The 10811-nt window shown below is 41.4% G+C and overlaps 1 long non-coding RNA gene across 1 annotated transcript in view; it reads right to left on the bottom strand.

Moving 5' to 3' along the window:
- Positions 1 to 8921: 8921 nt before the first annotated feature.
- The window catches only part of LOC141553634 (uncharacterized), a 16204-nt gene continuing 14314 nt past the window's right edge, over positions 8922 to 10811 (bottom strand). Inside the window, exon 3 of the long non-coding RNA XR_012485559.1 lies at positions 8922 to 10316. This is a non-coding gene — a long non-coding RNA (uncharacterized LOC141553634). The remainder of the gene's footprint in view (positions 10317 to 10811) is intronic.

The following is a 10811-nucleotide window of genomic DNA, read 5'->3' on the forward strand; positions in this document are numbered from 1 at the left end:
GATATAATGATATTGTTTAGGATTATACCTCTTTCTAAATTCTGGTGGGAAGCAATCAATCAATTAATCAAGAAGTATTTATAAGTATGTGTCATATTCTGTAAGATATCCCTTCTTACAAGTTCTGGTGGGAAGCAATCAAGCAATTAATCAACAAATATTTACAAGTATGTATTAGGTATTTAATTAAAATTTGTTTCAAAAAGACCAAAATAAGGCACACAACAGTGCATTTATGAAGTCCTCAGGGTCCCTTCCCATTCAGGAGAACTAGATGGCTTGTAGTTATAGATGGAGGCAGGTCTCAGAGGGTAGATAGCATATTAGCAGGTAGGAGAATGCAGGGAAAGCATCAGTTGGAGAACTAGCTTAAAAAAGGAAAAGGAGGGAAAGGAGAAAGGGCAAAGTAAATTTAGGGAACAATGAGTCCTGTTTGTCTGATACAGACTGACAGAGGAATAATAGGAGATAAGACTGGAAAGGAAGATTGTAGAAGGCCTTGCTTGGGTAAAATCTGGGCTTTTGGAGGGAGGGAGTGGCAGTGATAAGTGAGAGAAGGAGGAGGGAGAGGACTGAATGTTTCTGAGTTGATAGACATGTAATCCAAGTAGCCCACTGCAGGGTTGCTCTGGTAGTACCAATACAGGTTGGAATTGAGCAGGGGGAGACTAGAGTCAGGGAGGCTGCTCCCAAGCCCAGGGGAGAGGCGTTGAGGACCTTCCTGTTTGGCAGACAGAGAAGTGATGCTGGCACAGCAGGATTGGGCGGTCAGGATTGTTCTTGCGTCTATGGGAGAACCAAGCCTCCCGGGAGAGGATGAAGTCCTTAAGGCCCAGGAGAGAAGTGGGAGTCAGCGTTTCCCCACTTTCCTCACTGTAGAGTAACTTGGGAGTCCTGCAGCCCTCACAAGCCACTCATTAGAACCTGGCTCAAGGCTAATAAGCACATTTTCTTCCTCTCCCATACAGAGAGACAAACAGCCAGAGAGCAATTCTTGGCTTTTCCAAGCTTCAAAAGACTGTCTTTAACTGGCTGACTGGCTCTGGAGTTTAGCACATCTCAGCAGTAAACAAGCAGGCAGGACATGTTCTTTGATGAACTTTGCAGATTTAAACACTCAACTTTAATTACCGAGAGTTTTAGCTGCGGCACAATAAACCAGGGCTCCCGCTTTCCTCCATCAAGGAAGTGTGACTGAGGGCCTCTTGGTCCAATTGCTCTCACTTATCCCCATCCTCACAGGCCTGGTGGGGAAATATCATCGTGGCTCCAGCCGCTATGAAACGCCAGTGTCATCAATCAAATAAGAAAATAAAGAGTAGGGATCGATGGCTCCCACCAACATGGAGGCTCCTGCCTCTCAATCAATCCCCTAGATTTCACAGTTCTGCTCTCCTCCCTCCCCTCTCTGTCTTCCTTTTGTCATTTTGCTCAATGCAGAGGCTTAGCCAGGGAGATGAATGGCCTCTGTTTCTCAAGAAGCCCTTACTGTTGTAAGACCATTCTATGGTAAACTGGGGCATCCTGGAAGCCCCTACCCTTGGTTGGTATTTTCCTGATAAAAGAGTCTGACTTTCCATCATCGGCCTCCTCACCCCAAAGATTACACAAAGTACACTGGAAGATGATGATTAGTGCCTGGACCTGCCAAAACCGGGGTCTGCTCAAGCTCCTTTTAAAGGGGTTCCAAATGGCACCATGGGGGAGGGGGCAGCCAACCCACTTGCCTTTAACTACAGTCATGGGTTTCAAGTACCAGCAAGACTTTCAATCTCTTTTTTTAATCTTTGAGAAGGGCTGCCAATTCTAAATTTAAGGTTCTGTGGTTCTAGTTCCTGCTCTGTAAAGTAGCAAGCACTACCCCTTTTCCCCCTCATACATAACTTTATTCCAAGCTTGCTTAGGCTGTCTCTTCATTATGCAAGCAGGAGCAATCATTCCAGGTCTGGTGAGTATTTCAGACACTGAGTCAGTGCCTGCTAGAGATAGGACTCACTCTTGACCCTCCAAATAGAATCAAGATAAGTGGGCAGAATTAACCACCAGAGCCCTAATTACCCCTTGGTTCCCTATTAATGTCTTCATCTCAGCTCCACTCAAATGAATAATCTTCAGAGAAAGTCAGCAGGGCCACCTTGACACGTCTGAAGGGAGGGAAAGCAATTTATGGAATGGGAAGAACAGGAGAGAAAAGAACTTGTACTTTGGGCTAAAAACCTTTGGCAATTAATCTTTGGAGCAGGCAACTTTCTCTCCTTACTCCCTGAATTTTTAACTGAAAAATCTGTGGAAGACCTGAGAGCCTCCAAATGTTCAGGAAGTGTAAGTATAGTTCCTCATATATTTATGGAAGGGGAACAGCACCTATTCTCAGGCATGCACTGCTTTCCAAATGCTTCTGAACTGCTCTCTGAAGAGAAACTACTGCAACAGCGGGGTGGACATTTTCCATTAGTCATTAATTTTCTTTATTAAAATTCCACACTATGACATCTCCTTCCCACCCCCATTTAAATCCATAAACCACTCTACTCAAAACAGTCCCCTCTTATTCTCAGAATCTAAGTAGCTCTCTGCCTCTCTCCCCTTTTATGGAGCTTATTCTCAACAGGTGACTTAGCTCAATCTATCCCATTATCTATAAATCTTTCAGATAGAAAACAGCTGGAAAGGAAACTTCTGAATAGAGAGTGAGGGCATCCTCTTAATGTGCTCAGCCACAAATGCATTGGGTTGGTTGTTTGTGCGACCCCAGGTTATTCCTTTGTTTAAGACATCTATGCAGAGAAAATTAAATCAAGAATAAAAACAATACACGAAATCCACCCTGCCCCCTTTCATTCTTGGTGTTAGTATCTTAGTTACACAAATTTGGCCCACCCCCCCTCAGTTTCCATGTCCTCCTGAGGCAAGTTTTCATCTTGCTAAGGTATATATGGTTCTCCATGGAACAACCATCCCTGTAGATGATAAAGCTGATAAAAGGATGAGTGGTTTTTTTTTTTTAATTTTTGAGGCCCACCGGGCAATTCTGAACATTTGCTTGGGAAATTCTTTTTCATTGTTGCAAACAGTCTCTGGCCCACGATACCTCTCTGAAGGTTGTCAAGTCGATCCCATCTCCTGGGTGTCTCTGCAGATCTGGGTGATCTCCCTGCCAGAAGCCTCCTGGGGGGATTCCTAGATGTGTGTATGGATGTATACACACACACCCACACACACACATATACTCCTTTTTCTGTCTGTATACACTGATCAACATAGTTCTTTATACATAGTAAGCATCTAATAAATGTTTCATTAATTCATTCATTCATCCATCCCTTCCTTCATTAAAGTGTGGCCAACTATAGCAGCTCAGTTGGGTGTTGGGGTTGAACAAAGTTCAGGAGATGAACCAGCAGGGCTGTCGTCATAATGTCAAAGCATCATGGCGGGAATTGTAGATGAAAGGGGACTGGTGACAGGTGGTGTTGGGGAGGCAATGCTTTATGCTTTTACCTGTGCTGAGAGAAGGAAGGAGCGGGGAGCTCTCCCAACTCGTCGCTTATCTGCTCTGAGGCAACTAGAAATTCAGTGCTGTGTGTGTGTGTGTGTGTGTGTGTAATATGTGTATTAGTGGTCAGTAAAGAAGCTCACATTCCTTGATGGGAGAGAGATGCCCCGTGGTAGTCTTTGATGGGGGCAGTGAAGAGGGCCTGTGAGATACACGAAATTACCTCGTTGTGACATTGTGGTAAAAGTGCCTTGAAAACTTTAAATTTCTATTACAGAGAGTTCTTATCCTGGGGTCTCTAAACTTATCAAAAATATTTCAATAAGTTTAGTTCAATAACATTGATTCCTTTTGTAGTCATATATAGTACGTACCAAAAGTGCAATTTTAGGCTCCAATAATTTCAGAAAATAAGTGCTACATAGTTACATAAAATTATATAATTATTTTAAAATTTAAAATATCCATATATTCCTTGTTTACATTCAACAAATCTACCATTTTGTCCCATATATATTGCTCTAGTCAATTTTTGAACTTTGCAAAAGCTTTCATCAGCTTCTACTCAATGACTGAATGGCTTGTCTTTCTTATCTAAACCTCAAGATCATTTAAATGAGGGAATGAGAATTTGGTGCATACATGACAGTTTTGACCTCACAAGAAAAAATCTGATTGAGGTAGATCAAGTGACTGAGATGACCAATCAGGAGTACCTATTCTACCAATTCACCAATCTGGGTAAATTTTACCTATAAACTGTCACAGACATAATGCATAATGACAGGATATTTTGTCTTATCAATATTAAAAAAAGTTACTCAAAATTTATAAAACTAAATAATTATAAAATAAACTTTTAAGGACATTTGTGTTTGTTGCATTTATATTTTTGATGTTTATATATATATATACACACACACACACCTTTCAATATGCCCTGTACTAAACCCTGTCCATGTATAGGTCTTCCCTTTGAAAGCAGAGACAGTCTTCTTTTTCTTTTTGTATACACTACATTAGCAAATTCTCATTGTAATGCTTATCACTATCACTATCATCTTTATATGACAGGATGGATATTAAATCCTGTTGCTTCCTCCTAGATGTTTCAGGTCATGGGGAAGGAGGAGAGGACATTCTTGGTCAGGGCTACCTTTGGGCATTATCTCATCTATTTATTTATTTATCAATCAACAAGTACTTGTGAAGCTCCATCTAAGTGTATTAGGAGTTAAGTTTACAAATGGTCTGTCTGGTCAGAGATACAACTAAGGCTGGCAGTTCAAGCTTTGTCCTGGATACTGAATTTAAAGGGTCCTAACAGCAACTGAAGTCTTTCAAGAGTATAGATTGATAAATAGGAAACTATTAAATGGTGGAATGAGCTTCACCTTCATCCTGGTCAGATGCTCCCCAAAACAGCCACATCACTCCAGAGTCCCAAGTTCATCGTCTCCTGTCTTACCCCATTTGAGGACACATTATATGTCTATTTGGCACAGGTGCAAAATTTTCTAGTTGCATTTCTGGGTCTAGTTCACCAGTTTCAAAAATTCCCTCATGTATTCCTGGCTTAAATGGAAGCAGTCTTGTGTCTTCCAAATGCCAAGTGCCCTTAGTAGACCGAGGGTGGAGAGAAGATGAGGGGAGGGCCAAGGGGCATTAAAGGAAGGGAAATGTTGTGGCCAATTAGCTAAAATGTTACAGTCAGTGCATTCTCAGCTTGATGGGCTCATTAAGCATTAGAGAACTCTTTGACATTTTTTGGTTGTAGTAACAAGCGAGAGAGAGTGGACCCTCTGCATTTTGATTTTGCCAAACGTGCACCTTTATATCTGCAAATGGTCTTGTCCTCCCATCTTATTTGCATAGACCCAGGAAGCTCATTCCCCACTCATTTTGGCAAACTTGGGGTCCAGGCTCTAGTTTGAAATGTCCTGCCCCAAAGCCCTTCCCAAATACCAAAGATGTTATCTTCCCCCACCCGGTTCCAAAGTTTAATCCAAATGCTCAGTGTTCAATTGCCAAAAGGCTTTGGACTAATTTTGCCTGTCATTACCACTTGGTGAAAATGTCATCATTAGTGATCTGGGAGATGCTAAGGGAAAAAGAGGTTGAGGAGGGAAGGGGTGGGGGAAGAGAACATAGTCAACAGCACCAGGAGTCCTCCAAATGATTCTGAAATGCCACATTAATTAGGGATCCACAATTCAGCTAAGGGGCCACACATTGACAGGATGCTTAGATTCAGGGGATTAGTGAACATGACCCTTTTATGGTGTTTTTTTGGGGGGATGATCTTCTCAGCTCGTGTTTGGGAGAGGGGAGGCATCTCTGAGTGACCATAGACCAACTCACAGCCACCTAACCCTTCAGCCTTCTTCTCTTTCCTGACAAGTCATGTAACCTTGACCAAATCATTTCACCTGAGTACCTCTTTATTTCCCCATCTGTAAAATGGGGATAACTAAGCTTATTCTACTTATCTTTTAGGTTGTTCAGAGGATCAGATAAAATAATGCAAGTAAAAAAAACGTGTTGGAAGGCATGAAGCTTTACTCAAACACAAGGGATGATTAATGAAGCATTGGAAGCCTTCCCTTTTACTTTCTTCCTTAATTTACCATGCAGATTCCTCAGCATTGCCCCAGGTGCCCTCACACTAATTACCAGTGAGATGCCAATGGATCCTGAGCTGGGTTAAAGCCTCCAGTCCCTGAAGTTCCAGCTCAAGGACAAGAGAAGGACACTGTCACAAATTCCCTCTGGGCTGCATCCCAAGGGCAAAAGACTTGGTAGCTTTGTTTTTAAAATTGGCCTTTTAATTTTTCTTTCAGTGAAATTGAATACATATATTCCTATGGCTAACCTACCTTGTCTCCCCACCTTCCCACCCTCCTATGTCACTTTTCAAATAGTCAAGCTGTTTTCCCTCACAATAATAACAAAAGAGGCATATTTTCCCCTCGGCCCAGTTTGCAAACACTTCCTCCAATCCGTTGTGACACATGGATGCATGCAAGGTGGAAATGGACAGTTTGGCTCAGCAGGGGCCTGGCCCAGGGCCCCCGGCAGATACCCACCATCAGTGCCTCTGCCCTCCCCGTTCCTCCTTGAGCAGGGCCTGGAAAAAGCTCTCTTGCTGGGTGGATAGAGGGAGGAGGTCAGGAAACCTATGGTGTGGTGATATTGAGATTGGGCTCTCAATGCCAGCCTGTGGCAGATTGTAGGAATGGCTTGTCCGGAGGTGGTGGCAAGGGGCCGGCTCATATTGACTGGCCTTTGGCTGCTAACCCAGCCATGGCAATGTGACATTTTTTGCTGCTTCTCAGTGGAGGAATTTTTAAATTATGTCCCAGATCTCTTCCCAGCTTTTAGGCCATGGGCTCTGAGGTCAATGGGGCATTGGTCCTAAGGTAACTTATTCTGTCCTGTGACCTAGAATTAGAAAGTACAGTGTTGTTGAGTCTACCTTTTGCCCACTATGTTCATCCAGCTGGCATTTCTACAGGGCTACCCAGGGCTGCAGAGATGGGAGCCGAAATGGAAAGGTGAACCATCTGCTCCTCTCAGTTATATCTTTCCTTTTACTCAATGGCCCTTCCTGGAAACCTCTGCTTACTTACCCCACAAAAGTCCTGATATTTAACAACAAAAAAAAAAAGAGAGACAGGTATAGCTGTGGAAAATTTTTTAATATCCACATTTATTCTCAGTACAGGCAAAGCTGTAATCCCCAGATTTGCCTAGTCCCTTGCTTTTTCAGTACATAGTTCTTGGTACATTTTAGTGGGGAAAAGATTTGGATTGATTTCATTAACACACATGATTCCTGGATGAAGAAACTATCTCTATTAATGAAGGTCTACACTTTCTTTGTAACTTACACTTAGACCAATGAGAAACTTGTCCGAGGACAGACTGTATATGTCAAAAATCAGAACTGAATCCAGGACTTTGTGATTTCAAAGCCACTGTTCCATACTGCCTCTCAGCACATAGTAGGCACTCTATAAATACTTTTTCATTCATTCATTTATTCATTCATCCATCTGTCCATCTGTACTTATTAGTTTATTCTTTCTCCTCAATTCATTTTTGTTGTTGGAGGATTTGGTTGGTGATAAACATTGAGCCTCTTGATCTTCTTTCTAATCTGCTGTTAGTTTTCAAGCATTAACTGAGGATATTTTGAAGATATTAAGAGATTGTGCTATTGTGGAAAGAACAATAGATTTTCAGCCACAGAACCTGGTTCCAAATCCTAATTCTAGAACTTACTTTTATAGCTCTAGGTCGTTTCTATAAAAGAAGTTTTTCTTAGGCAAAATCCTTAGGCCCCTCCGGTTCTGAGTCTAGCAGTACTCCTGCTATGGGAAAATATATAAAAACAGTAGAATTCCTGGTCCTTGCCCTAAAGAAATCTATAATCTCAGGATTGCTATGGGTAAGGACAATATAGATGAATCACTCTTTTTATTGGCAAGACGTGACATACACATGAAACAATTAGGCAATATTATGAGACATCAGTAATTAAGTGCTCAGATGTGTGACTCCTGGCAGTGTAGTTGGGGAGGGCTTCAAGGAGGAGGAGCACCTGGAACTTGGCCCAGAAGGATGTGGCTTGGTGGAAGGGAGATGACCTCTCAAGGTCCTTTCCTGTCCACAAATATTTTGATTGAACAGAATCCAGGTGCAATCCTTTTCTTTTCTTTTCTTTTTTTTTTTTTCCTGTTCCTCACTAGGGACTGAGAGGTTTTAAATTAAAAAATTGTCATTTCCTGGAACAAGGCAGCTCAGGGCCCTGGGGCCGAGTTGGGGAGGCCCAGTTACTTGCTGTTGTCTGTTCCCAACCTGCTTGGGCTAAGAGAAGGGAAAAGTCATTATGAGCAGGCAGATGTACATTGGCTTTTGGGGAATGACTCAGCAGCTGGGTTTGGGTCACAACTCCTTGAGGCTCCAGGCAGAGAGCTGGGTTTGAGATCACTTCCACTTCAACTGTCACTTATTATCCCACTGCTCAGCCTCTGCCAAGGAAGCCTACAAGGGAAAGGGTCTCCCTCTTTCCCTAGCATTTGTATAGTGACTTAAAGTTTGCAAAGTGCTTTAATTCAATCCCCACAACAGCCCTGGGAGATGGGAACTATTATTTAAACCTGTTTTACAGATGGGAAAAGAACCTGAGAGAGGACATGAGTATTGGCCAAGATCACACAGCTAGTAAGTATCTGAGGCAGGATTAGAATTCAGGTTTCTAATCAGTCAATAAACATTTATTAGTAGGCCCTTGCCTATTAGGTGCCAAACACTGTGCTAAGCCATAAGGATAAAAATAAGAAAGAACGTTCTTTCTCTCAAGGAGTTTATAATCTTGATGGAGATAATCTATTAAAGGAAGCTGAAAAGTAGCAGGAAGGGAAAGAGAAAGGTGAGAAAATACTGGGGAGAGGGAGTGATGGAGAAGTCCAAAAGCATGTAGCCAAATGAAGATGTGGCTGATCTAGATCTGCTCCTTAAACGGAAGTCATCCTGACTTTGGATTGGATGGATGATTTCATCCAAGTAAAGAGATTCCAGAGAAGAAAGCCCCTCTAGTTACGAAGGTTGTAAATTGGGGGAGGGGTCCTGGAAGGTTAGTTTTTAAAGAGATGTTAAGTGACTTGCTTAGGGTCACAAAGCCAGTTGGTTTCAGGACTGATCTATATCTACTCAGCTAGAGCTACCTCTCCAGAATTTATTATTATTATTATTATTACTAAAACAAGGAGTTTTGCCACAGCTTTTGGAGTTTATTCTATATTCAACAAGGAACATACAGTATTCTTTCAGATTCAAGCTCAAGTCCTGACCACCCTTCTGAGGGAATAACTTGGCAATTGCTTCATCTCCCAAATGCCCCTAAGTGCTCCGTCTGCAGCATTCACTTGCCTCTCATACGTATCTTGTTCTCTTTTCCCATGTATACTATTCCCAACAAGGCTGGGAACACTGTGAAGACAGAGATTATATCAAAGTTTTCATCTTTGTATGCTCAGTACTTTGTACTCCCAGTGTCTAGCACAAGGCACTGTACACATATCCAGGAAATGTCAGAAGATGATGACGGAACCAAGGAGAGTCTCCAGAGACCATCCTTAAATTGGTGAGTGAATTAGTAACAGGATTGGTCAACATTTAGTATATTAGATGTCTCTCCAGGAAGGTGACCTTTTTGTGGGGAGATTTATGGGACACTGATGTGGAGACAGCATTTCTCTGTTCTGGAGAGCTCCTAACACCATTCTAGCAAGACTCAAAGATACGTAACAAAATAATGTAAAATCATTATATCATACTGATAACTGAGTAAGATTTGGTTTACTAGGCTTTGCGTTCAAGACTCTCTTTAAGTTGAGATCACCTTCCTTTCTAACTTCTCTCGTCACTTCTTCCTGTTATACACTGTCTACTTCACCCACACTGGATTACTCTCTGTTCCTTGGGTATAACTCCACTATTTTTCTCATGATCCAAAACTGGAATGTTTTCCCGCCTCCTCCTCATCACTCACTTCTGAGTATTTTTTAAATTTTAACTCCAATTTATTCATTCACTTAACTACTCCAAGTCTTATTTTATTTCTATCTTGTACCTATCTTATTTTTTCTCAATAGTATTTTATTTATCCAAATACATGTAAAGAGAGTTTTCAACATTCATTTTTGTAAGACTTTGTGTTCCAATTTTTTTTTCTTCCCATTCTTCAAGCCAGCAAGCAATCTGGTACAGGTTGAATATATGCAATCCTTTTAAACATATTTCCATATCTGTTATGCTGTGCAAAGAAAAAAATCAGACCAAAAGTAAAAAAAAATACAAGAAAGAAAAAAAAAACCACAAGCAAGCAAACAAACAACAACAAAAAGGTAAAAATACTATGCTTGGATCCATATTCAGTTTCCATATTTTTCTCTTTGAATGTGGATGGCATTTTCCATCCCTAGTCTATTGGAATTACCTTGAATCATTGCACTGGTGAGAAGAGCCAAGCTCATCACAGTTGATCTTGTTACTGTATACAATATTTTCTTGGTTCTGCTCACTTCACTTAACTGTTCTTTAAAGCCCAACTTTAATTCTTACTCTTCCATGAAGCCTTCTCTAATCAGCATCATCTTCTTCAAAGACTGAGGTGCTCTTTGTCTTGTATGCTTCTAGTATGCTTATCATGTAATGTTTACACTAGAGTTTGTGAGTTTAAATAGAGGGATAGGAATAGGCCTAGCTCAGAGATTTCACTGATATAGTTTTTTTAAAATAAGCTATCATC

Source organism: Sminthopsis crassicaudata, chromosome 2, assembly GCF_048593235.1.
Source record: "Sminthopsis crassicaudata isolate SCR6 chromosome 2, ASM4859323v1, whole genome shotgun sequence".
In the NCBI taxonomy this organism is placed as follows: domain Eukaryota; kingdom Metazoa; phylum Chordata; class Mammalia; order Dasyuromorphia; family Dasyuridae; genus Sminthopsis; species Sminthopsis crassicaudata.